General features: G+C 55.3%; 6 non-coding genes and 4 pseudogenes across 6 annotated transcripts; all 10 read left to right on the forward strand.

The window, feature by feature from the left end:
- The first annotated feature begins 2,651 nt into the window (after positions 1 to 2,651).
- Positions 2,652 to 2,770, forward strand: LOC141266203 (5S ribosomal RNA). Its single transcript, XR_012320256.1, has one exon. It is a non-coding gene; the product is annotated as a 5S ribosomal RNA (ribosomal RNA).
- Positions 2,771 to 4,446: 1,676 nt separating this feature from the next.
- Positions 4,447 to 4,565, forward strand: LOC141270420 (5S ribosomal RNA). The gene has a single exon (XR_012321656.1). It is a non-coding gene; the product is annotated as a 5S ribosomal RNA (ribosomal RNA).
- Positions 4,566 to 6,271: 1,706 nt separating this feature from the next.
- LOC141266636 (5S ribosomal RNA) lies at positions 6,272 to 6,390 on the forward strand. The gene has a single exon (XR_012320666.1). It is a non-coding gene; the product is annotated as a 5S ribosomal RNA (ribosomal RNA).
- A 1,706-nt stretch (positions 6,391 to 8,096) lies between these two features.
- On the forward strand, positions 8,097 to 8,215 carry LOC141266916 (5S ribosomal RNA). Its single transcript, XR_012320935.1, has one exon. It is a non-coding gene; the product is annotated as a 5S ribosomal RNA (ribosomal RNA).
- A 1,706-nt stretch (positions 8,216 to 9,921) lies between these two features.
- On the forward strand, positions 9,922 to 10,040 carry LOC141269402 (5S ribosomal RNA; annotated as a pseudogene).
- Positions 10,041 to 11,705: 1,665 nt separating this feature from the next.
- On the forward strand, positions 11,706 to 11,824 carry LOC141268445 (5S ribosomal RNA; annotated as a pseudogene).
- A 6,158-nt stretch (positions 11,825 to 17,982) lies between these two features.
- On the forward strand, positions 17,983 to 18,101 carry LOC141266791 (5S ribosomal RNA). Its single transcript, XR_012320815.1, has one exon. It is a non-coding gene; the product is annotated as a 5S ribosomal RNA (ribosomal RNA).
- A 1,706-nt stretch (positions 18,102 to 19,807) lies between these two features.
- Positions 19,808 to 19,926, forward strand: LOC141266518 (5S ribosomal RNA). The gene has a single exon (XR_012320554.1). It is a non-coding gene; the product is annotated as a 5S ribosomal RNA (ribosomal RNA).
- A 1,685-nt stretch (positions 19,927 to 21,611) lies between these two features.
- On the forward strand, positions 21,612 to 21,730 carry LOC141268472 (5S ribosomal RNA; annotated as a pseudogene).
- A 1,706-nt stretch (positions 21,731 to 23,436) lies between these two features.
- Positions 23,437 to 23,555, forward strand: LOC141267561 (5S ribosomal RNA; annotated as a pseudogene).
- The last annotated feature ends 19 nt before the right edge of the window (positions 23,556 to 23,574 follow it).

Raw genomic sequence — 23,574 nt, forward strand, 5'->3', positions numbered from 1 at the left:
GGGTCGCGGCCGCGGCTTCTGCTTGAGGCCTAGTCTGGCACGGTGACGATGCAGCGACGGGCACGGCAGGGGGAATTTCGGGCTCTGCGACGGGGAGCTGGGACAGGTACACGGTTTCTCGGCTCGGGGTAGAGACGTCCCCTTTACCTGCCTCCGTCCGTTCAGCTCCCTTCTCGGCGCTGTCTCCGGCCTTCATTCCTCCTGCGCCATCCTCAGAGGCGGTCTGTCTCCTCGTCTCGGGCGGCGTGCTCCGCTGACGGGTTCCGGTCTGCTGGGCCATCTCACGGCTCCACTCCGTCAGCGTGTCTTGCTGCACCTGGACCATCCTCCGTGCGAGGCCCTCCAGCGCGGTCTGTGCACACTCCCGGTCTCGGGGGAGCTGTGCTAGGATCTCCACTAAGCCTAGTGGGGTTGTTGCTTGCAGCAGGCTCCTGACCACTGGGTCGGTGCTGCCTGTCTCTCCCTCCATCTCCGGGTACGCTTTCTCTGGACTCCTCTCCAGACTTCTTGTCTCCGGGTGCGCTCCCTCTGGACTCCTCCAGGCTGCACCCATCTTCGCTCCTTTGTTCTGTCTCCGCCCACATTGAGGGTGGTCCCGGGGCAACTTAGTGATTGTCAGTTCCAGGGGCAGTTCTCTCACGCTGATGGACACTTCCAGCATCACAGTCTCTGTTGGTGGGCGCGGTTTCCGCTTTTGGCGCCATTCTTCGACCTGGCCCACGATGGGAGGTGGCCTTTTGCCACCCTCTGGCACGCCCATAATGGCGTCCGCTCTTCCAAGGCGGGAAATCTTTGGAAATGGCGGGAATCGTCTCCCAGTGGCGGGAAACTCCATGGATGGCGGGAAAAAGCTGCAAATGGCGGACAACCGGCGGAAAAACGACCTGTGATGGGGTCCGTTGGCGGGGACCCTCCGGAACCGGCGGGAGACTTCTTTTTGAGGTAACGGTGAACTTTCCTTCAGGCACGCAGTACCCGGTTGTTGCGGGCACGTGATCCTGCCGACTACGCCAAAATTGACGCGCCCCCTGGGCCAGTGTTGTTTGGGGGATACCCGGAGCTGGATCAGATGGGGGGTTGTAGTCTCCGAGTGGCGGTGACCCGGTCCGTGCCCAGGGTGTCAAACTCAGTGTGTGGCAGTCCTACAGATGTTGCTGGATGTTCTTTAGTGTCGACTACGCCACCCGTTGATTTGCGGTCAATACGGCCGCCGCTGCAGCAGGGTCCGCTGAGGCTGGTGGTGTGTGTGCAGCTTCTGGTAGTATAACCCCCAACGGGAGGGGTATAGCCTCAGGGGGTCAGTTGTAGAGGACGGTGGTTGTGGTGGTGCAGTGAGGATGGTAATCAGACTCAGAGTTGGGCTGTGCAGTTCAGGGTTTTTACTTACTGCTGTTGTGCTGGTCACTCCGGCCTTGAGTGACCGCCCGAGCCGTGCTGCGTCCACCAGGTCCTGGACTCGGCCAACCCCCAGGTAATTCTGGAGCGTGATCCTGAGCTCCCTTTCTGACGTTCCTTTTCTCTGGCCTTCCCCACCAGGGATCCACTTATGTCCGGCTCCCTCGGGCCTCTTGTTGGTAAAACCCTTGTCTCTGGGTTCCCTGACCCTATACTCGGTGTGCCTTCGCAGTGGATTTAGTGGGGGGTCGTGGCAGATCCTGCCCACAACCTCCGGTCTCTGGCTGAGGATTAGTGCCCTCCACCAGCTTGGGATCCGGTACCCTTGTGCCAACCCTTCACCCTTCTGGTTGTATTTGGGCTCTTGGGGTTCCCTCTTCTTCCCCTCTGGGTCCTTCTTTTCTCCTCTCTCTCTTCTTTCAGGACTGCTTGACCCTCTACAAAAGACTGACTGGTAACTGTCTGCCTGTCTGACCCTGATCTAAGATGGTTCCCACCTTATATACTCCCTCTATGTGTGAGCTCAGGTGACCAGCACCCAATGAGCTCCTAGCATTACCCAGACTGCTCCCCCTATCTGCCCCTACACTACTGGGATGTTCCACCCCCCTCCCACTCCAGCCAGGGACAGACACTGTCGTACCTGCACATAAACTGGTGGGAGTACCGTCGATCTGTCCCCCGGAAATGGGATGTATGTAGTGCATGCAGCCTACTGAGCTCAGTTCCACACTCCATCCTTACCCGGGAGTGGAATACCACACCTCTGGAGTGAGGTGCAATACCCCTGTAGCAGCCGAATCCTCAGGGTGCTACAGTGCAAATAGGGAATGTGGTCTCGTGCGAGCAACTTGTGCATGCTCGCTGTGTGTGAGTGTGCGCTTCCTAGGTACGGCGCGCTGCAGACAGTCAAAAGGGTTGCTCCCTTTCATTAAAAGTTAATCCCCGGCTGCAGGCTATTAGAAAGCAACTAACCGCGCTCTACTCACCCTACCCAGGTCTACCGGTGAGTCTCGCCGCTGCTCCCGGCCTGTGGCATTGGCCGCGACGCTGACGTTCCGTCGACAGCGCGGCAGCCGATCAGTGAGCTCAGCGGATCTGAGCGGGGCGTTCTGTCTACAAGACCTTTTTAAGGAGCCAGCAAAAAAGTGAAGAGAAAGGAAAGCACAAAATCACCTTGTCTTACTAAGCACTGGAAAGGGCAGCCGGCAACCGGACGTCAAAGTAGAAAAGCAGCAAGTGAGAGGCTTCTCTCTGCCTACGGCCACACCACCCTGAACACGCCTGATCTCGTCTGATCTTGGAAGCTAAGCAGGGTTGGGCCTGGTTAGTACTTGGATGGGAGACTGCCTGGGAATACCAGGTGCTGTAGGCTTTTGCTTTTTCTTACTTCCACAAGCAGGGGTCACTCTCCTCTATGCCTTTTTTCCATTCCTTTTTTCACAAGCGCACACATGCTCCTTTCTTCTTTTCATTTGCTTTCTCTCTTGCGCTATTTAATCCTTGCAAAATACCAGCATCCTTCTCATCACCGTGGGCCTCCAGCATTGTTGCTTATTTACTTTTAATACTAGGCTTCTTTTCACCAGGACCAGCGACTCCCGCATGACTGGAGGCAACCACCGCTGACCTGGAGGCCAGTTTACAGCACAACCCAAGCAAAACACCTTTGCAGGCCACACGACCCCCCCGAAGAGCAGCTTAAATTCACTCGCAACCATCTCACCCTCTTCCTTCATTCACTCCTGGGCGTTTCGCTCCACCCCAAGTTGTTCGTCCAGCTTGCTCTTTCTGTCACATCCCCGCGATGAACGGTTTAGCCTGCAGGAGACCCTGCGCCGAGCCATTTTTAAACACATCTGATGCGGCAGGTGTTTCATTGCTCAACAAACAACACCTATAGGGACGGCACAGCCTATGCATCGGTCCTTCGGAGACCGCCCCAGAACGGCCAGAGTTCTCGTCCCCACGCAAGCCTGAGGAAGGCTGGCCGGTCGATGGGCCAAGCAGCGTCTACTGGCCATACCACCTTGGATATGTCCGATCTCGGAAGCAAAGCAGAGATGGGTTCGGAAATACTTGGTTGGGACACCTCCTGAGAACACCAGGTATTGTAGACAACTTTGATGACTTTTTGCCATCTTGCGCAGCTCGGCTAGCATGGAGTGGCGCCTTGCTGGACACCGACCTTACGTAAAGTAGAGGCTGGAAGTCCCAAGCCTCCCAAGACCTCTAAGATAAGGACGCAACCCCGCCGCCTCTACCAGGCCTCACACCGAGCTCCTTGCCACGGCTAGGAGTGCTTATTGACCCCGCAGCCGGCCGTATGCAAATGATGGCGTTAAAAGCATCTCGCGCTGTGAAGGGGCCAGGCTTTCAGCAGCTGCCCAGGGGATGGTTTTAGAGGGCGAACGCCTAACGAGGGCCAGCAGAAGTAACGTCTTCTTCTTCAAAGAAGCTTGTATAACTAACCCAATCAGACAGCTGCCCAGGAGCTAACCTCAGTGCTAGGAAGGAGCGGGATGGAATTGAGGGGGTGGTTCCTGCTAAGGCCCTGAAATAATAATAAGACAGGCAGGAGAGTCTGACGCATGGTGGCGGAAAAGCTGCAGGTGCAAATAGGGAATGTGGTCTCGTGCGAGCAACTTGTGCATGCTCGCTGTGCGTGAGTGTGCGCTTCCTAGGTACGGCGCGCTGCAGACAGTCAAAAGGGTTGCTCCCTTTCATTAAAAGTTAATCCCCGGCTGCAGGCTATTACAAAGCAACTAACCGCGCTCTACTCATCCTACCCAGGTCTACCGGTGAGTCTCGCCGCTGCTCCCGGCCTGTGGCATTGGCCGCGACGCTGACGTTCCGTCGACAGCGCGGCAGCCGATCAGTGAGCTCAGCGGCTGTGAGCGGGGCGTTCTGTCTACAAGACCTTTTTAAGGAGCCAGCAAAAAAGTGAAGAGAAAGGAAAGCACAAAAGCACCTTGTCTTACTAAGCACTGGAAAGGGCAGCCGGCAACCGGACGTCAAAGTGGAAAAGCAGCAAGTGAGAGGCCTGTCTCTGCCTACGGCCACACCACCCTGAGCACGCCCAATCTCATCTGATCTCGGAAGCTAAGCAGGGTTGGGCCTGGTTAGTACTTGGATGGGAAACCGCCTGGGAATACCAGGTGCTGTAGGCTTTTGCTTTTTCTTACTTCCACCAGCATGGGTCACTCTCCTCTATGCCTTTTTTCCATTCCTTTTTTCACAAGCGCACACATGTTCCTTTCTTCTTTTCATTTGCTTTCTCTCTTGCGCTATTTAATCCTTGCAAAATACCAGCATCCTTCTCATCACCGTGGGCCTCCAGCATTGTTGCTTATTTACTTTTAATACTAGGCTTCTTTTCACCAGGACCAGCGACTCCCGCATGACTGGAGGCAACCACCGCTGACCTGGAGGTAACCACCGGTAACCTGGAGGCCAGTTTACAGCACAACCCAAGCAAAACACCTTTGCAGGCCACACAACCCCCCCGAAGAGCAGCTCAAATTCACTCGCAACCATCTCACCCTCTTCCTTCATTCACTCCTGGGCGTTTCGCTCCACCCCAAGTTGCGGGTCCAGCTTGCTCTTTCTGTCACATCCCCGCGATGAACGGTTTAGCCTGCAGGAGACCCTGCGCCGAGCCATTTTTAAACACATCTGATGCGGCAGGTGTTTCATTGCTCAACAAACAACACCTATAGGGACGGCACAGCCTATGCATCGGTCCTTCGGAGACCGCCCCAGAACGGCCAGAGTTCTCGTCCCCACGCGAGCCTGAGGAAGCCTAGCCGGGCGATGGGCCAAGCAGCGTCTACTGGCCATACCACCTTGGATACGTCCGATCTCGGAAGCAAAGCAGAGATGGGTTCGGAAATACTTGGTTGGGACACCTCCTGAGAACACCAGGTATTGTAGACAATTTTGATGACGTTTTGCCATCTTGCCCAGCTCGGCTAGCATTGAGTGGCGCCTTGCTGGACACCGACCTTACGTAAAGTAGAGGCTGGAAGTCCCAAGCCTCCCAAGCCCCACAAGACCTCTAAGATAAGGACGCAACCCCGCCGCCTCTACCAGGCCTCACACCGAGCTCCTTGCCATGGCTAGGAGTGTTTATTGACCCCGCAGCCGGCCGTATGCAAATGATGGCGTTAAAAGCATCTCGCGCTGTGAAGGGGCCAGGCTTTCAGCAGCTGCCCAGGGGATGGTTTTAGAGGGCGACCGCCTAACGAGGGCCAGCAGAAGTAACGACTTCTTCTTCAAAGAAGCTTGTGTAACTAACCCAATCAGACAGCTGCCCAGGAGCTAACCTCAGTGCTAGGAAGGAGCGGGAAGGAATTGAGGGGGTGGTTCCTGCTAAGGCCCTGAAATAATAATAAGACAGGCAGGAGAGTCTGACGCATGGTGGCGGAAAAGCTGCAGGTGCAAATAGGGAATGTGGTCTCGTGCGAGCAACTTGTGCATGCTCGCTGTGCGTGAGTGTGCGCTTCCTAGGTACGGCGCGCTGCAGACAGTCAAAAGGGTTGCTCCCTTTCATTAAAAGTTAATCCCCGGCTGCAGGCTATTACAAAGCAACTAACCGCGCTCTACTCATCCTACCCAGGTCTACCGGTGAGTCTCGCCGCTGCTCCCGGCCTGTGGCATTGGCCGCGACGCTGACGTTCCGTCGACAGCGCGGCAGCCGATCAGTGAGCTCAGCGGCTGTGAGCGGGGCGTTCTGTCTACAAGACCTTTTTAAGGAGCCAGCAAAAAAGTGAAGAGAAAGGAAAGCACAAAAGCACCTTGTCTTACTAAGCACTGGAAAGGGCAGCCGGCAACCGGACGTCAAAGTGGAAAAGCAGCAAGTGAGAGGCCTGTCTCTGCCTACGGCCACACCACCCTGAACACGCCCAATCTCATCTGATCTCGGAAGCTAAGCAGGGTTGGGGCTGGTTAGTACTTGGATGGGAAACCGCCTGGGAATACCAGGTGCTGTAGGCTTTTGCTTTTTCTTACTTCCACCAGCATGGGTCACTCTCCTCTATGCCTTTTTTCCATTCCTTTTTTCACAAGCGCACACATGCTCCTTTCTTCTTTTCATTTGCTTTCTCTCTTACGCTATTTAATCCTTGCAAAATACCAGCATCCTTCTCATCACCGTGGGCCTCCAGCATTGTTGCTTATTTACTTTTAATACTAGGCTTCTTTTCACCAGGACCAGCGACTCCCGCATGACTGGAGGCAACCACCGCTGACCTGGAGGCAACCACCGGTAACCTGGAGGCCAGTTTACAGCACAACCCAAGCAAAACACCTTTGCAGGCCACACAACCCCCCCGAAGAGCAGCTCAAATTCACTCGCAACCATCTCACCCTCTTCCTTCATTCACTCCTGGGCGTTTCGCTCCACCCCAAGTTGCGGGTCCAGCTTGCTCTTTCTGTCACATCCCCGCGATGAACGGTTTAGCCTGCAGGAGACCCTGCGCCGAGCCATTTTTAAACACATCTGATGCGGCAGGTGTTTCATTGCTCAACAAACAACACATATAGGGACGGCACAGCCTATGCATCGGTCCTTCGGAGACCGCCCCAGAAAGGCCAGAGTTCTCGTCCCCACGCGAGCCTGAGGAAGGCTGGCCGGTCGATGGGCCAAGCAGCGTCTACTGGCCATACCACCTTGGATACGTCCGATCTCGGAAGCAAAGCAGAGATGGGTTCGGAAATACTTGGTTGAGACACCTCCTGAGAACACCAGGTATTGTAGACAATTTTGATGACGTTTTGCCATCTTGCCCAGCTCGGCTAGCATGGAGTGGCGCCTTGCTGGACACCGACCTTACGTAAAGTAGAGGCTGGAAGTCCCAAGCCTCCCAAGCCCCCCAAGACCTCTAAGATAAGGACGCAACCCCGCCGACTCTACCAGGCCTCACACCGAGCTCCTTGTCACGGCTAGGAGTGCTTATTGACCCCACAGCCGGCCGTATGCAAATGATGGCGTTAAAAGCATCTCGCGCTGTGAAGGGGCCAGGCTTTCAGCAGCTGCCCAGGGGATGGTTTTAGAGGGCGACCGCCTAACGAGGGCCAGCAGAAGTAACGTCTTCTTCTTCAAAGAAGCTTGTGTAACTAACCCAATCAGACAGCTGCCCAGGAGCTAACCTCAGTGCTAGGAAGGAGCGGGAGGGAATTGAGGGGGTGGTTCCTGCTAAGGCCCTGAAATAATAATAAGACAGGCAGGAGAGTCTGACGCATGGTGGCGGAAAAGCTGCAGGTGCAAATAGGGAATGTGGTCTCGTGCGAGCAACTTGTGCATGCTCGCTGTGTGTGAGTGTGCGCTTCCTAGGCGCGGCGCGCTGCAGACAGTCAAAAGGGTTGCTCCCTTTCATTAAAAGTTAATCCCCGGCTGCAGGCTATTAGAAAGCAACTAACCGCGCTCTACTCACCCTACCCAGGTCTACCGGTGAGTCTCGCCGCTGCTCCCGGCCTGTGGCATTGGCCGCGACGCTGACGTTCAGTCGACAGCGCGGCAGCTGATCAGTGAGCTCAGCGGCTCTGAGTGGGGCGTTCTGTCTACAAGACCTTTTTAAGGAGCCAGCAAAAAAGTGAAGAGAAAGGAAAGCACAAAAGCACCTAGTCTTACTAAGCATTGGAAAAGGCAGCCGGCAACCGAACGTCAAAGTAGAAAAGCAGCAAGTGAGAGGCTTGTCTCTGCCTATGGCCACACCACCCTGAACACGCCCGATCTCGTCTGATCTTGGAAGCTAAGCAGGGTTGAGCCTGGTTAGTACTTGGATGGGAGACTGCCTAGGAATACCAGGTGCTGTAGGCTTCTGCTTTTTCTTACTTCCACAAGCAGGGGTCACTCTCCTCTATGCCTTTTTTCCATTCCTTTTTTCACAAGCGCACACATGCTCCTTTCTTCTTTTCATTTACTTTCTCTCTTGCGCTATTTAATCCTTGCAAAATACCAGCATCCTTCTCATCACCGTGGGCCTCCAGCATTGTTGCTTATTTACTTTTAATACTAGGCTTCTTTTCACCAGGACCAGCGACTCCCGCATGACTGGAGGCAACCACCGCTGACCTGGAGGCAACCACCGGTAACCTGGAGGCCAGTTTTCAGCACAACCCAAGCAAAACACCTTTGCAGGCCACACGACCCCCCCGAAGAGCAGCTCAAATTCACTCGCAACCATCTCACCCTCTTCCTTCATTCACTCCTGGGCGTTTCGCTCCACCCCAAGTTGCGGGTCCAGCTTGCTCTTTCTGTCACATCCCCGCGATGAACGGTTTAGCCTGCAGGAGACCCTACGCCGAGCCATTTTTAAACACATCTGATGCGGCAGGTGTTTCATTGCTCAACAAACAACACCTATAGGGACGGCACAGCCTATGCATTGGTCCTTCGGAGACCGCCCCAGAACGGCCAGAGTTCTCGTCCCCACGCGAGCCTGAGGAAGGCTGGCCGGGCGATGGGCCAAGCAGCGTCTACTGGCCATACCACCTTGGATACGTCTGATCTCGGAAGCAAAGCAGAGATGGGTTCGGAAATACTTGGTTGGGACACCTCCTGAGAACACCAGGTATTGTAGACAATTTTGATGACGTTTTGCCATCTTGCGCAGCTCGGCTAGCATGGAGTGGCGCCTTGCTGGACACCGACCTTACGTAAAGTAGAGGCTGGAAGTCCCAAGCCTCCCAAGCCCCCCAAGACCTCTAAGATAAGGACGCAACCCCGCCGCCTCTACCAGGCCTCACACTGCGCTCCTTGCCACGGCTAGGAGTGCTTACTGACCCCGCAGCCGGCCGTATGCAAATGATGGCGTTAAAAGCATCTCGCGCTGTGAAGGGGCCAGGCTTTCAGCAGCTGCCCAGGGGATGGTTTTAGAGGGCGACCGCCTAACGAGGGCCAGCAGAAGTAACGTCTTCTTCTTCAAAGAAGCTTGTGTAACTAACCCAATCAGACAGCTGCCCAGGAGCTAACCTCAGTGCTAGGAAGGAGCGGGAGGGAATTGAGGGGGTGGTTCCTGCTAAGGCCCTGAAATAATAATAAGACAGGCAGGAGAGTCTGACGCATGGTGGCGGAAAAGCTGCAGGTGCAAATAGGGAATGTGGTCTCGTGCGAGCAACTTGTGCATGCTCGCTCTGTGTGAGTGTGCGCTTCCTAGGTACGGCGCGCTGCAGACAGTCAAAAGGGTTGCTCCCTTTCATTAAAAGTTAATCCCTGGCTGCAGGCTATTAGAAAGCAACTAACCGCGCTCTACTCACCCTACCCAGGTCTACCGGTGAGTCTCGCAGCTGCTCCCGGCCTGTGGCATTGGCCGCGACGCTTACGTTCCGTTGACAGCGTGGCAGCCGATCAGTGAGCTCAGCGGCTCTGAGCGGGGCGTTCTGTCTACAAGACGTTTTTAAGGAGCCAGCAAAAAAGTGAAGAGAAAGGAAAGCACAAAAGCACCTTGTCTCACTAAGCACTGGAAAGGGCAGCCGGCAACCGGACGTCAAAGTAGAAAAGCAGCAAGTGAGAGTCTTGTCTCTGCCTATGGCCACACCACCCGGAACACGCCTGATCTCGTCTAATCTTGGAAGCTAAGCAGGGTCAGGCCTGGTTAGTACTTGGATGGGAGACTGCCAGGGAATACCAGGTGCTTTAGGCTTTTGCTTTTTCTTACTTCCACAAGCAGGGGTCACTCTCCTCTATGCCTCTTTTCCATTCCTTTTTTCACAAGCGCACACATGCTCCTTTCTTCTTTTCATTTGCTTTCTCTCTTGCGCTATTTAATCCTTGCAAAATACCAGCATCTTTCTCATCACCGTGGGCCTCCAGCATTGTTGCTTATTTACTTTTAATACTAGGCTTCTTTTCACCAGGACCAGCGACTCCCGGCTGACTGGAGGCAACCACCGCTGACCTGGAGGCAACCACCGGTAACCTGGAGGCCAGTTTACAGCACAACCCAAGCAAAACACCTTTGGAGGCCACACGACCCCCCCGAAGAGCAGCTCAAATTCACTCGCAACCATCTCACCCTCTTCCTTCATTCACTCCTGGGCGTTTCGCTCCACCCCTAGTTGCGGGTCCAGCTTGCTCTTTCTGTCACATCCCCGCGATGAACGGTTTAGCCTGCAGGAGACCCTGCGCCGAGCCATTTTTAAACACATCTGATGCGGCAGGTGTTTCATTGCTCAACAAACAACACCTATAGGGACGGCACAGCCTATGCATCGGTCCTTCGGAGACCGCCCCACGCGAGCCTGAGGAAGGCTGGCCGGGCGATGGGCCAAGCAGCGTCTACTGGCCATACCACCTTGGATACGTCCAATCTTGGAAGCAAAGCAGAGATGGGTTCGGAAATACTTGGTTGGGACACCTCCTGAGAACACCAGGTATTGTAGACAATTTTGATGACGTTTTGCCATCTTGCCCAGCTTGGCTAGCATGGAGTGGCGCCTTGCTGGACACCGACCTTACGTAAAGTAGAGGCTGGAAGTCCCAAGCCTCCCAAGCCCCCAAGACCTCTAAGATAAGGACGCAACCCCGCCGCCTCTACCAGGCCTCACACCGAGCTCCTTGCCACGGCTAGGAGTGCTTATTGACCCCGCAGCCGGCCGTATGCAAACGATGGCGTTAAAAGCATCTCGCGCTGTGAAGGGGCCAGGCTTTCAGCAGCTGACCAGGGGATGGTTTTAGAGGGCGACCGCCTAACGAGGGCCAGCAGAAGTAACGTCTTCTTCTTCAAAGAAGCTTGTGTAACTAACCCAATCAGACAGCTGCCCAGGAGCTAACCTCAGTGCTAGGAAGGAGCGGGAGGGAATTGAGGGGGTGGTTCCTGCTAAGGCCCTGAAATAATAATAAGACAGGCAGGAGAGTCTGACGCATGGTGGCGGAAAAGCTGCAGGTGCAAATAGGGAATGTGATCTCGTGCGAGCAACTTGTGCATGCTCGCTGTGTGTGAGTGTGCGCTTCCTAGGTACGGCGCGCTGCAGACAGTCAAAAGGGTTGCTCCCTTTCATTAAAAGTTAATCTAGAAAGCAACTAACCGCACTCTACTCACCCTACCCAGGTCTACCGGTGAGTCTCGCCGCTGCTCCCGGCCTGTGGCATTGGCCGCGACGCTGACGTTCCGTCGACAGCGCGGCAGCCGATCAGTGAGCTCAGCGACTCTGAGCGGGGCGTTCTGTCTACAAGACCTTTTTAAGGAGCCAGCAAAAAAGTGAAGAGAAAGGAAAGCACAAAAGCACCTTGTCTTACTAAGCACTGGAAAGGGCAGCCGGCAACCGGACATCAAAGTAGAAAAGCAGCAAGTGAGAGGCCTGTCTCTTCCTCCGGCCACACCACCCTGAACACGCCCGGTCTCGTCTGATCTCGGAAACTAAGCAGGGTCAGGCCTGGTTAGTACTTGGTTGGGAGACTGCCTGGGAATACCAGGTGCTGTAGGCTTTTGCTTTTTCTTACTTCACAAGCAGGGGTCACTCTCCTCTATGCCTTTTTTCCATTCCTTTTTTCACAAGCGCACACATGCTCCTTTCTTCTTTTCATTTGCTTTCTCTCTTGCGCTATTTAATCCTTGCAAAATACCAGCATCCTTCTCATCACCGTGGGCCTCCAGCATTGTTGCTTATTTACTTTTAATACTAGGCTTCTTTTCACCAGGACCAGCGACTCCCGCATGACTGGAGGCAACCACCGCTGACCTGGAGGCAACCACCGGTAACCTGGAGGCCAGTTTACAGCACAACCCAAGCAAAACACCTTTGCAGGCCACACGACCCCCCCCGAAGAGCAGCTCAAATTCACTCGCAACCATCTCACCCTCTTCCTTCATTCACTCCTGGGCGTTTCGCTCCACCCCAAGTTGCGGGTCCAGCTTGCTCTTTCTGTCACATCCCCGCGATGAACGGTTTAGCCTGCAGGAGACCCTGCGCCGAGCCATTTTTAAACACATCTGATGCGGCAGGTGTTTCATTGCTCAACAAACAACACCTATAGGGACGGCACAGCCTATGCATCGGTCCTTCGGAGAACGCCCCAGAACGGCCGAGTTCTCGTCCCCACGCGAGCCTGAGGAAGGCTGGCCGGGCGGTGGGCCAAGCAGCGTCTACTGGCCATACCACCTTGGATACGTCCGATCTCGGAAGCAAAGCAGAGATGGGTTCGGAAATACTTGGTTGGGACACCTCCTGAGAACACCAGGTATTGTAGACAATTTTGATGACGTTTTGCCATCTTGCCCAGCTCGGCTAGCATGGAGTGGCGCCTTGCTGGACACCGACCTTACGTAAAGTAGAGGCTGGAAGTCCCAAGCCTCCCAAGCCCCCCAAGACCTCTAAGATAAGGACGCAACCCCGCCGCCTCTACCAGGCCTCACACCGAGCTCCTTGCCACGGCTAGGAGTGCTTATTGACCCCGCAGCCGGCCGTATGCAAATTATGGCGTTAAAAGCATCTCGCGCTGTGAAGGGGCCAGGCTTTCAGCAGCTGCCCAGGGGATGGTTTTAGAGGGCGACCGCCTAACGAGGGCCAGCAGAAGTAACGTCTTCTTCTTCAAAGAAGCTTGTGTAACTAACCCAATCAGACAGCTGCCCAGGAGCTAACCTCAGTGCTAGGAAGGAGCGGGAGGGAATTGAGGGGGTGGTTCTGACGCACCCCCTGAGCCATATTCTTTAGGGGAATACCCGGAGCCGGATCAGATGGGGGTTGTAGTCTCCGAGTGGCTGTGACCCGGTCCGTGCCCAGGGTGTCAAGCTCAGTGTGTGGCAGTCCTTACTGATGTTACTAAAGTTCTTTATGTCGACTACGCCACCCGTTGAATTGCGGTCACTACGGCCGCCGCTGCAGCAGGGTCCGCTGAGGTTGATGGTGTTGGTGCAGCTTAGGTAGTATAACCCCCAACGGGAGGGGTATAGCCTCAGGGGGTCAGGTGCAGAGGATGGTGGTTGTGGAGGTGCAGTGAGGATGGTAATGAGAGACAGAGTCGGGTTGTGCAGTTCAGGGTTTTTACTTACTGCAGATGTTCCGGTCACTCCGGCCTTGAGTGACCACCCGAGCCGTGCTGCGTCCACCAGGTCCTGGACTCGGCCAACCCCCAAGTAGTTCTGGAGCGTGGTTCTGAGCTCCCTTTCTGTCCTGTCCTCGTCTCTGGCCGTCCCCACCAGGGATCCACCTATGTCCGGCTCCCTCGGGCCTCTTGGTGGCAAACCCTTGTCTCTGGGTTCCCTGACCCTACGCGTGGTCTGCCTTCCGGGTGGATATGGTGGGTGGCCGTGGCAGATGCTGCCCACGGCCTCCAGTCTCTGGCTGAGGTATGCTGTAGCCCCCACCAGTTTGGGATCCGGTACCCTGTTGCCAACTCTTCACCCTTTGGTCTGATTTGGGCTCTCAGAGTTCCTTCTGTCTCCCCCTCTGGGTCTTTCTTTCTCCTCTCTCTCTCTGGGCCTTGGAGTTGCTCTGCTTCTCTGCTCTGCTCCTCTGACTCAGCAAAAAGACCCCTCTGCAAAGACTGGCTGACTGACTCAACTCTGACAGACTGACCCTGATCTCAGATGGTTCCCACCTTATATACTCCCTCTATGTGTGAGCTCAGGTGACCAGCACCCAATGAGCTCCTATCTTTACCCAGACTGCTCCCCCTATCTGCCCCTACACTACTGGGATGGTCCACCCCCCTCCCACTCCAGCCAAGGACAGACTCGGTCGTACCTGCACATTTCTAAGTGGGAGTACCGTTGGTCTGCCCTCCGGAAATGGGATGTGTGTAGTGCATGCAGCCTTCTGAGCTCAGTCCTACACTCCATCCTTACCCGGGAGTGGAATATCACACCTCTGGGTTGAGGTGCAATACCCCTGTAGCAGCCGAATCCTCAGGGTGCTACATTCCCCCCTGGTAAATCACAGCACGTCCTCGGGCTGTAAAAGAATAAACACCACAAACATACAATTTTTGCATAAACATATAAAACATCATATAAAACATTATATATATATATATCAATAAAACTTTTCATATAAAACATTCTTGTAGACTTTTCCTCGCTTCTAGCTCCTCCTCCGGTCACTGTGCAACTGGTGACCGGGCAAAGCGCGACAGTCTCTTTTCTTGGAAGTGGTTTTCCTGTAAAACCAGTAGGGGGCGCTTTAGGACGCGCAACTATATACAAAAGGGGATAGGTGGCCGTTCTCAGTCCTCGGCCAGGTAGTAGGAAGGGATGACCGCTCTCAGTCCTCGGTCAGTGGGTTTAAGGGACACGCGGGTTAACAGTTCACACAGGCTGGTCCCAACGGGGACTATTTTAGCAGCAACAGTTCACTGTGCCCCGACGGGCAACTATATACAGCTTCTACTCTGCCGTACTCAACGACGACGTCCTCCTGCTCTTTCTTTGTGATTAACTTTAGCTTCAGACCCGTCCGGCCATGTGTGTTGGGCGAACAGGTCTTCTCCCAGATGCGGCACTCTCGATGTTACGGGCGCTGTGGTGGTAGCGGCGCCCGGGTTGCCCTGGCCTTGCGACCAGGCTTGGGGCACTTTGAAGGTGAAGGGCACCGTAAGGACGGCGGCGCCCTGGGCTACTTGGCCCTGCGACCAGGCCGGTGGCTCCGCGGAGGTAGGGGGCGCTGTTGGTAATGCCGCGCCCGGGGGTACTAGGCCTTGCGACCAGGCTGGTGGTACTTCCTGCTTGGCCACGCTCGGGGTCGAGGCGTGTGACGTCACAGGGGTCGCGGCTTCCGTTTGAGGCCTAGTCTGCGGCGGTGACGTTGCAGCGACGGGCACGGCAGGGGGTACTTCGAGCTCTGCGACTTGGAGCTGGGGCAGGTACGCGGTTTCCCGGTTTGGGGTAGAGACGTCCCCTTTACCTGCCTCCTTTCGTTCGGCTCCCTTCTCGGCGCCGTCTCCGGCCTTCAGTCCTCCTGCGCCATCCTCAGAGGCGGTCTGTCTCCTCGTCTCGGGTGGCGTGCTCCGCTGACGGGTTCTTGTCTGCTGGGCCATCTCACGGCTCCATTCTGCTAACGTCTCTCGCTGCACCCGGGCCATCCTCCGTGCGAGGCCCTCCAGCGCAGTCTGTGCACACTCCCGATCTCGGGGGAGCTGTGCCAAGACCTCCACTAAGCCTAGTGGGGTCGTTGCTTCTAGCAGGCTCCTGACCAACGGGTCGGTGCTGCTCTGCTCTCCTCCCGTTGTCTCCAGCAGGCCTTCTGGAGTGGCGACCGGCAACAGGCTCCTGACCACTGGGTCGGTGCTGCCTGGAGTGGCGGCCCGCATCAGGCTCCTGACCACTGGGTCGGTGCTGCCTGGCTCTCCCTCCATCTCCGGGTAGGCTCTTTCTGGACTCTGCTCCAGGCTTCTTGTCTCCGGGTGCGCTCTCTCCAGACTGCTCCAGGCGACACCCATCTTTGCTCTCTTCTTCTCAGTCCTCCCACTTCGAGGGCGGTCCCGGGGCCACTTGGTGATTGTCAGCTCCAGGGGCAGTTCTTTCACGCTGACAGACACCTCTAGCATCACAGTCTCTGTTGGTGGGGGCGGTTTCCACTTTTGGCGCCATTTTCGGTCCTGGCCCACGATGGGAGGCGGCCTCTTGCCATCCTCTGGCACGCCCATAATGGCGTCCGCTCTGACAAGGCGGGAAACCTTTGGAAATGGCGGGAATCGTCTCCCAGTGGCGGGAAACTCTGCAGATGGCGGGAAAAAGCTGTTAATGGCGGACAACCGGCGGGAATCGATCTGTGATGGAGTCCGATGGCGGGGACCCTCCGGAACCGGCAGGAGACTTCTTTTTGAGGTAAACTTGTTCTTTTCTTCAGGCACGCAGTACCCGGGTGTTGCGGGCACGTAATCCTGCCGACTACGCCAAAGTTGACGCACCCCCTGAGCCATATTCTTTAGGGGAATACCCGGAGCCGGATCAGATGGGGGTTGTAGTCTCCGAGTGGCTGTGACCCGGTCCGTGCCCAGGGTGTCAAGCTCAGTGTGTGGCAGTCCTTACTGATGTTACTAAAGTTCTTTATGTCGACTACGCCACCCGTTGAATTGCGGTCACTACGGCCGCCGCTGCAGCAGGGTCCGCTGAGGTTGATGGTGTTGGTGCAGCTTAGGTAGTATAACCCCCAACGGGAGGGGTATAGCCTCAGGGGGTCAGGTGCAGAGGATGGTGGTTGTGGAGGTGCAGTGAGGATGGTAATGAGAGACAGAGTCGGGTTGTGCAGTTCAGGGTTTTTACTTACTGCAGATGTTCCGGTCACTCCGGCCTTGAGTGACCACCCGAGCCGTGCTGCGTCCACCAGGTCCTGGACTCGGCCAACCCCCAAGTAGTTCTGGAGCGTGGTTCTGAGCTCCCTTTCTGTCCTGTCCTCGTCTCTGGCCGTCCCCACCAGGGATCCACCTATGTCCGGCTCCCTCGGGCCTCTTGGTGGCAAACCCTTGTCTCTGGGTTCCCTGACCCTACGCGTGGTCTGCCTTCCGGGTGGATATGGTGGGTGGCCGTGGCAGATGCTGCCCACGGCCTCCAGTCTCTGGCTGAGGTATGCTGTAGCCCCCACCAGTTTGGGATCCGGTACCCTGTTGCCAACTCTTCACCCTTTGGTCTGATTTGGGCTCTCAGAGTTCCTTCTGTCTCCCCCTCTGGGTCTTTCTTTCTCCTCTCTCTCTCTGGGCCTTGGAGTTGCTCTGCTTCTCTGCTCTGCTCCTCTGACTCAGCAAAAAGACCCCTCTGCAAAGACTGGCTGACTGACTCAACTCTGACAGACTGACCCTGATCTCAGATGGTTCCCACCTTATATACTCCCTCTATGTGTGAGCTCAGGTGACCAGCACCCAATGAGCTCCTATCTTTACCCAGACTGCTCCCCCTATCTGCCCCTACACTACTGGGATGGTCCACCCCCCTCCCACTCCAGCCAAGGACAGACTCGGTCGTACCTGCACATTTCTAAGTGGGAGTACCGTTGGTCTGCCCTCCGGAAATGGGATGTGTGTAGTGCATGCAGCCTTCTGAGCTCAGTCCTACACTCCATCCTTACCCGGGAGTGGAATATCACACCTCTGGGTTGAGGTGCAATACCCCTGTAGCAGCCGAATCCTCAGGGTGCTACAGGTCCTGCTAAGGCCCTGAAATAATAATAAGACAGGCAGGAGAGTCTGACGCATGGTGGCGGAAAAGCTGCAGGTGCAAATAGGGAATGTGGTCTCGTGCGAGCAACTTGTGCATGCTCGCTGTGTGTGAGTGTGCGCTTCCTAGGTACGGCGCGCTACAGACAGTCAAAAGGGTTGCTCCCTTTCATTAAAAGTTAATCCCCGGCTGCAGGCTATTAGAAAGCAACTAACCGCGCTCTACTCACCCTACCCAGGTCTACCGGTGAGTCTCGCCGCTGCTCCCGGCCTGTGGCATTGGCCGCGACGCTGACGTTCCGTCGACAGCGCGGCAGCCGATCAGTGAGCTCAGCGGCTCTGAGCGGGGCGTTCTGTCTACAAGACCTTTTTAAGGAGCCAGCAAAAAAGTGAAGAGAAAGGAAAGCACAAAAGCACCTTGTCTTACTAAGCACTGGAAAGGGGAGCCGGCGACCGGACGTCAAAGTAGAAAAGCAGCAAGTGAGAGACTTGTCTCTACCCACGGCCACACCAACCTGAACACGCCCGATCTCGTCTGATCTTGGAAGCTAAGCAGGGTTGGGCCTGGTTAGTACTAGGGTGGGAGACCGCCTGGGAATACCAGGTGCTGTAGGCTTTTGCTTTTTCTTACTTCCACCAGCAGGGGTCACTCTCCTCTATGCCGTTTTTCCATTCCTTTTTTCACAAGCGCACACATGCTCCTTTCTTCTTTTCATTTGCTTTCTCTCTTGCGCTATTTAATCCTTGCAAAATACCAGCATCCTTCTCATCACCGTGGGCCTCCAGCATTGTTGCTTATTTACTTTTAATACTAGGCTTCTTTTCACCAGGACCAGCGACTCCCGCATGACTGGAGGCAACCACCGCTGACCTGGAGGCAACCACCGGTAACCTGGAGGCCAGTTTACAGCACAACCCAAGCAAAACACCTTTGCAGGCCACACGACACCCCCGAAGAGCAGCTCAAATTCACTCGCAATCATCTCACCCTCTTCCTTCATTCACTCCTGGGCGTTTCGCTCCACCCCAAGTTGCGGGTCCAGCTTGCTCTTTCTGTCACATCCCCGCGATGAACGGTTTAGCCTGCAGGAGTCCCTGCGCCGAGCCATTTTTAAACACATCTGATGCAGCAGGTGTTTCATTGCTAAACAAACAACACCTATAGGGACGGCACAGCCTATGCATCGGTCCTTCGGAGACCGCCCCAGAACGGCCAGAGTTCTCGTCCCCACGCGAGCCTGAGGAAGGCTGGCCGGGCGATGGGCCAAGCAGCGTCTACTGTCCATACCACCTTGGATACGTCCGATCTCGGAAGCAAAGCAGAGATGGGTTCGGAAATACTTGGTTGGGACACCTCCTGAGAACACCAGGTATTGTAGACAATTTTGATGACGTTTTGCCATCTTGCCCAGCTCGGCTAGCATGGAGTGGCGCCTTGCTGGACACCGACCTTACGTAAAGTAGAGGCTGGAAGTCCCAAGCCTCCCAAGCCCCCCAAGACCTCTAAGATAAGGACGCAACCCCGCCGCCTCTACCAGGCCTCACACCGAGCTCCTTGCCACGGCTAGGAGTGCTTATTGACCGCGCAGCCGGCCGTATGCAAATGATGGCATTAAAAGCATCTCGCGCTGTGAAGGGGCCAGGCTTTCAGCAGCTGCCCAGGGTATGGTTTTAGAGGGCGACCGCCTAACGAGGGCCAGCAGAAGTAACGTCTTCTTATTCAAAGAAGCTTGTGTAACTAACCCAATCAGACAGCTGCCCAGGAGCTAACATCAGTGCTAGGAAGGAGCGGGAGGGAATTGAGGGGGTGGTTCCTGCTAAGGCCCTGAAATAATAATAAGACAGGCAGGAGAGTCTGACGCATGGTGGCGGAAAAGCTGCAGGTGCAAATAGGGAATGTGGTCTCGTGCGAGCAACTTGTGCATGCTCGCTGTGTGTGAGTGTGCGCTTCCTAGGTACGGCGCGCTGCAGACAGTCAAAAGGGTTGCTCCCTTTCATTAAAAGTTAATCCCCGGCTGCAGGCTATTAGAAAGCAACTGACCGCGCTCTACTCACCCTACCCAGGTCTACCGGTGAGTCTCGCCGCTGCTCCCGGCCTGTGGCATTGGCCACGACGCTGACGTTCCGTCGACAGCGCGGCAGCCGATCAGTGAGCTCAGTGGCTCTGAGCGGGGCGTTCTGTCTACAAGACCTTTTTAAGGAGCCAGCAAAAAAGTGAAGAGAAAGGAAAGCACAAAAGCACCTTGTCTCACTAAGCACTGGAAAGGGCAGCCGGCAGCCGGACGTCAAAGTAGAAAAGCAGCAAGTGAGAGGCCTGTCTCTGCCTACGGTCACACCACCCTGAACACACCCGATCTCGTCTGATCTTGGAATCTAAGCAGGGTTGGGCCTGCTTAGTACTTGGATGGGAGACCGCCTGGGAATACCAGGTGCTGTAGGCTTTTGCTTTTTCTTACTTCCACCAGCAGGGGTCACTCTCCTCTATGCCTTTTTTCCATTCCTTTTTTCACAAGCGCACACATGCTCCTTTCTTCTTTTCATTTGCTTTCTCTCTTGCGCTATTTAATCCTTGCAAAATACCAGCATCCTTCTCATCACCGTGGGCCTCCAGCATTGTTGCTTATTTACTTTTAATACTAGGCTTCTTTTCACCAGGACCAGCGACTCCCGCATGACTGGAGGCAACCACCGCTGACTTGGAGGCCAGTTTACAGCACAACCCAAGCAAAACACCTTTGCAGGCCACACGACCCCCCCGAAGAGCAGCTCAAATTCACTCGCAACCATCTCACCCTCTTCCTTCATTCACTCCTGGGCGTTTCGCTCCACCCCAAGTTGTTGGTCCAGATTGCTCTTTCTGTCACATCCCCGCGATGAACGGTTTAGCCTGCAGGAGACCCTGCGCCGAGCCATTTTTAAGCACATCTGATGCGGCAGGTGTTTCATTGCTCAACAAACAACACCTATAGGGACGGCACAGCCTATGCATCGGTCCTTCGGAGACCGCCCCAGAACGCCCAGAGTTCTCGTCCCCACGCAAGCCTGAGGAAGGCTGGCCGGTCGATGGGCCAAGCAGCGTCTACTGGCCATACCACCTTGGATACGTCCGATCTCGGAAGCAAAGCAGAGATGGTTTCGGAAATACTTGGTTGGGACACCTCTTGAGAACACCAGGTATTGTAGACAATTTTGATGACGTTTTGCCATCTTGCGCAGCTCGGCTAGCATGGAGTGGCGCCTTGCTGGACACCGACCTTACGTAAAGTAGAGGATGGAAGTCCCAAGCCTCCCAAGCCCACCAAGACCTCTAAGATAAGGACGCAACCCCGCCGCCTCTACCAAGCCTCACACCGAGCTCCTTGCCACGGCTAGGAGTGCTTATTGACCCCGCAGCCGGCCGTATGCAAATGATGGCGTTAAAAGCATCTCGCGCTGTGAAGGGGCCAGGCTTTCAGCAGCTGCCCAGGGGATGGTTTTAGAGGGCGACCGCCTAACGAGGGCCAGCAGAAGTAACGTCTTTTTCATCAAAGAAGCTTGTGTAACTAACCCAATCAGACAGCTGCCCAGGAGCTAACCTCAGTGCTAGGAAGGAGCGGGAGGGAATTGAGGGGGTGGTTCCTGCTAAGGCCCTGAAATAATAATAAGACAGGCAGGAGAGTCTGACGCATGGTGGCGGAAAAGCTGCAGGTGCAAATAGGGAATGTGGTCTTGTGCGAGCAACTTGTGCATGCTCGCTGTGTGTGAGTGTGCGCTTCCTAGGTACGGCGCGCTGCAGACAGTCAAAAGGGTTGCTCCCTTTCATTAAAAGTTAATCCCTGGCTGCAGGCTATTAGAAAGCAACTAACCGCGCTCTACTCACCCTACCCAGGTCTACCGGTGAGTCTCGCCGCTGCTCCCGGCCTGTGGCATTGGCCGCGACGCTGACGTTCCGTCGACAGCGCGGCAGCCGATCAGTGAGCTCAGCGGCTCTGAGCGGGGCGTTCTGTCTACAAGACCTTTTTAAGGAGCCAGCAAAAAAGTGAAGAGAAAGGAAAGCACAAAAGCACCTTGTCTCACTAAGCACTGGAAAGGGCAGCCGGCAGTCGGACGTCAAAGTAGAAAAGCAGCAAGTGAGAGGCCTGTCTCTGCCTACGGCCACACCACCCTGAACACACCTGTTCTTGTCTGATCTTGGAATCTAAGCAGGATTGGGCCTGGTTAGTACTTGGATGGGAGACTGCCTGGGAATACCAGGTGCTGTAGGCTTCTGCTTTTTCTTACTTCCACCAGCTGGGGTCACTCTCCTCTATGCCTTTTTTCCATTCCTTTTTTCACAAGCGCACACATGCTCCTTTCTTCTTTTCATTTGCTTTCTCTCTTGCGCTATTTAATCCTTGCAAAATACCAGCATCCTTCTCATCACCGTGGGCCTCCAGCATTGTTGCTTATTTACTTTTAATACTAGGCTTCTTTTCACCAGGACCAGCGACTCCCGCATGACTGGAGGCAACCACCGCTGACCTGGAGGCAACCACCGCTGACCTGGAGGCCAGCTTACAGCACAACCCAAGCAAAACACCTTTGCAGGCCACACGACCCCCCCGAAGAGCAGCTCAAATTCACTCGCAACCATCTCACCCTCTTCCTTCATTCACTCCTGGGCGTTTCGCTCCACCCCAAGTTGCGGGTCCAGCTTGCTCTTTCTGTCACATCCCCGCGATGAACGGTTTAGCCTGCAGGAGACCCTGCGCCGAGCCATTTTTAAACACATCTGATGCGGCAGGTGTTTCATTGCTCAACAAACAACACCTATAGGGACGGCACAGCCTATGCATCGGTCCTTCGGAGACCGCCCCAGAACGGCCAGAGTTCTCGTCCCCACGCGAGCCTGAGGAAGGCTGGCCGGTCGATGGGCCAAGCAGCGTCTACTGGCCATACCACCTTGGATACGTCCGATCTCGGAAGCAAAGCAGAGATGGGTTCGGAAATACTTGGTTGGGACACCTCCTGAGAACACCAGGTATTGTAGACAATTTTGATGACGTTTTGCCATCTTGCGCAGCTCGGCTAGCATGGAGTGGCGCCTTGCTGGACACCGACCTTACGTAAAGTAGAGGATGTAAGTCCCAAGCCTCCCAAGCCCCCCAAGACCTCTAAGATAAGGACGCAACCCCGCCGCCTCTACCAGGCCTCACACCGAGCTCCTTGCCACGGCTAGGAGTGCTTATTGACCCCGCAGCCGGCCGTATGCAAATGATGGCGTTAAAAGCATCTCGCGCTGTGAAGGGGCCAGGCTTTCAGCAGCTGCCCAGGGGATGGTTTTAGAGGGCGACCGCCTAACGAGGGCCAGCAGAAGTAACGTCTTCTTCTTCAAAGAAGCTTGTGTAACTAACCCAATCAGACAGCTGCCCAGGAGCTAACCTCAGTGCTAGGAAGGAGCGGGAGGGAATTGAGGGGGTGGTTCCTGCTAAGGCCCTGAAATAATAATAAGACAGGCAGGAGAGTCTGACGCATGGTGGCGGAAAAGCTGCAGGTGCAAATAGGGAATGTGGTCTCGTGCGAGCAACTTGTGCATGCTCGCTGTGTGTGAGTGTGCGCTTCCTAGGTACGGCGCGCTGCAGACAGTCAAAAGGGTTGCTCCCTTTCATTAAAAGTTAATCCCCGGCTGCAGGCTATTAGAAAGCAACTAACCGCGCTGTACTCACCCTACCCAGGTCTACCGGTGAGTCTCGCCGCTGCTCCCGGCCTGTGGCATTGGCCGCGACGCTGACGTTCCGTCGACAGCGCGGCAGCCGATCAGTGAGCTCAGCGGCTCTGAGCGGGGCGTTCTGTCTACAAGACCTTTTTAAGGAGCCAGCAAAAAAGTGAAGAGAAAGGAAAGCACAAAAGCACCTTGTCTTACTAAGCACTGGAAAGGGCAGCCGGCAACCGGACGTCAAAGTAGAAAAGCAGCAAGTGAGAGACCTGTTTCTGCCCACGGCCACACCACCGTGAACACACCTGATCTTGTCTGATCTTGGAAGCTAAGCAGGGTTGGGCCTGCTTAGTACTTGGATGGGAGACCGCCTGGGAATACCAGGTGCTGTAGGCTTTTGCTTTTTCTTACTTCC

This window comes from Phyllobates terribilis, unplaced genomic scaffold (assembly GCF_046119375.1).
Source record: "Phyllobates terribilis strain yellow unplaced genomic scaffold, ASM4611937v1 Scaffold_4__5_contigs__length_816908805, whole genome shotgun sequence".
In the NCBI taxonomy this organism is placed as follows: domain Eukaryota; kingdom Metazoa; phylum Chordata; class Amphibia; order Anura; family Dendrobatidae; genus Phyllobates; species Phyllobates terribilis.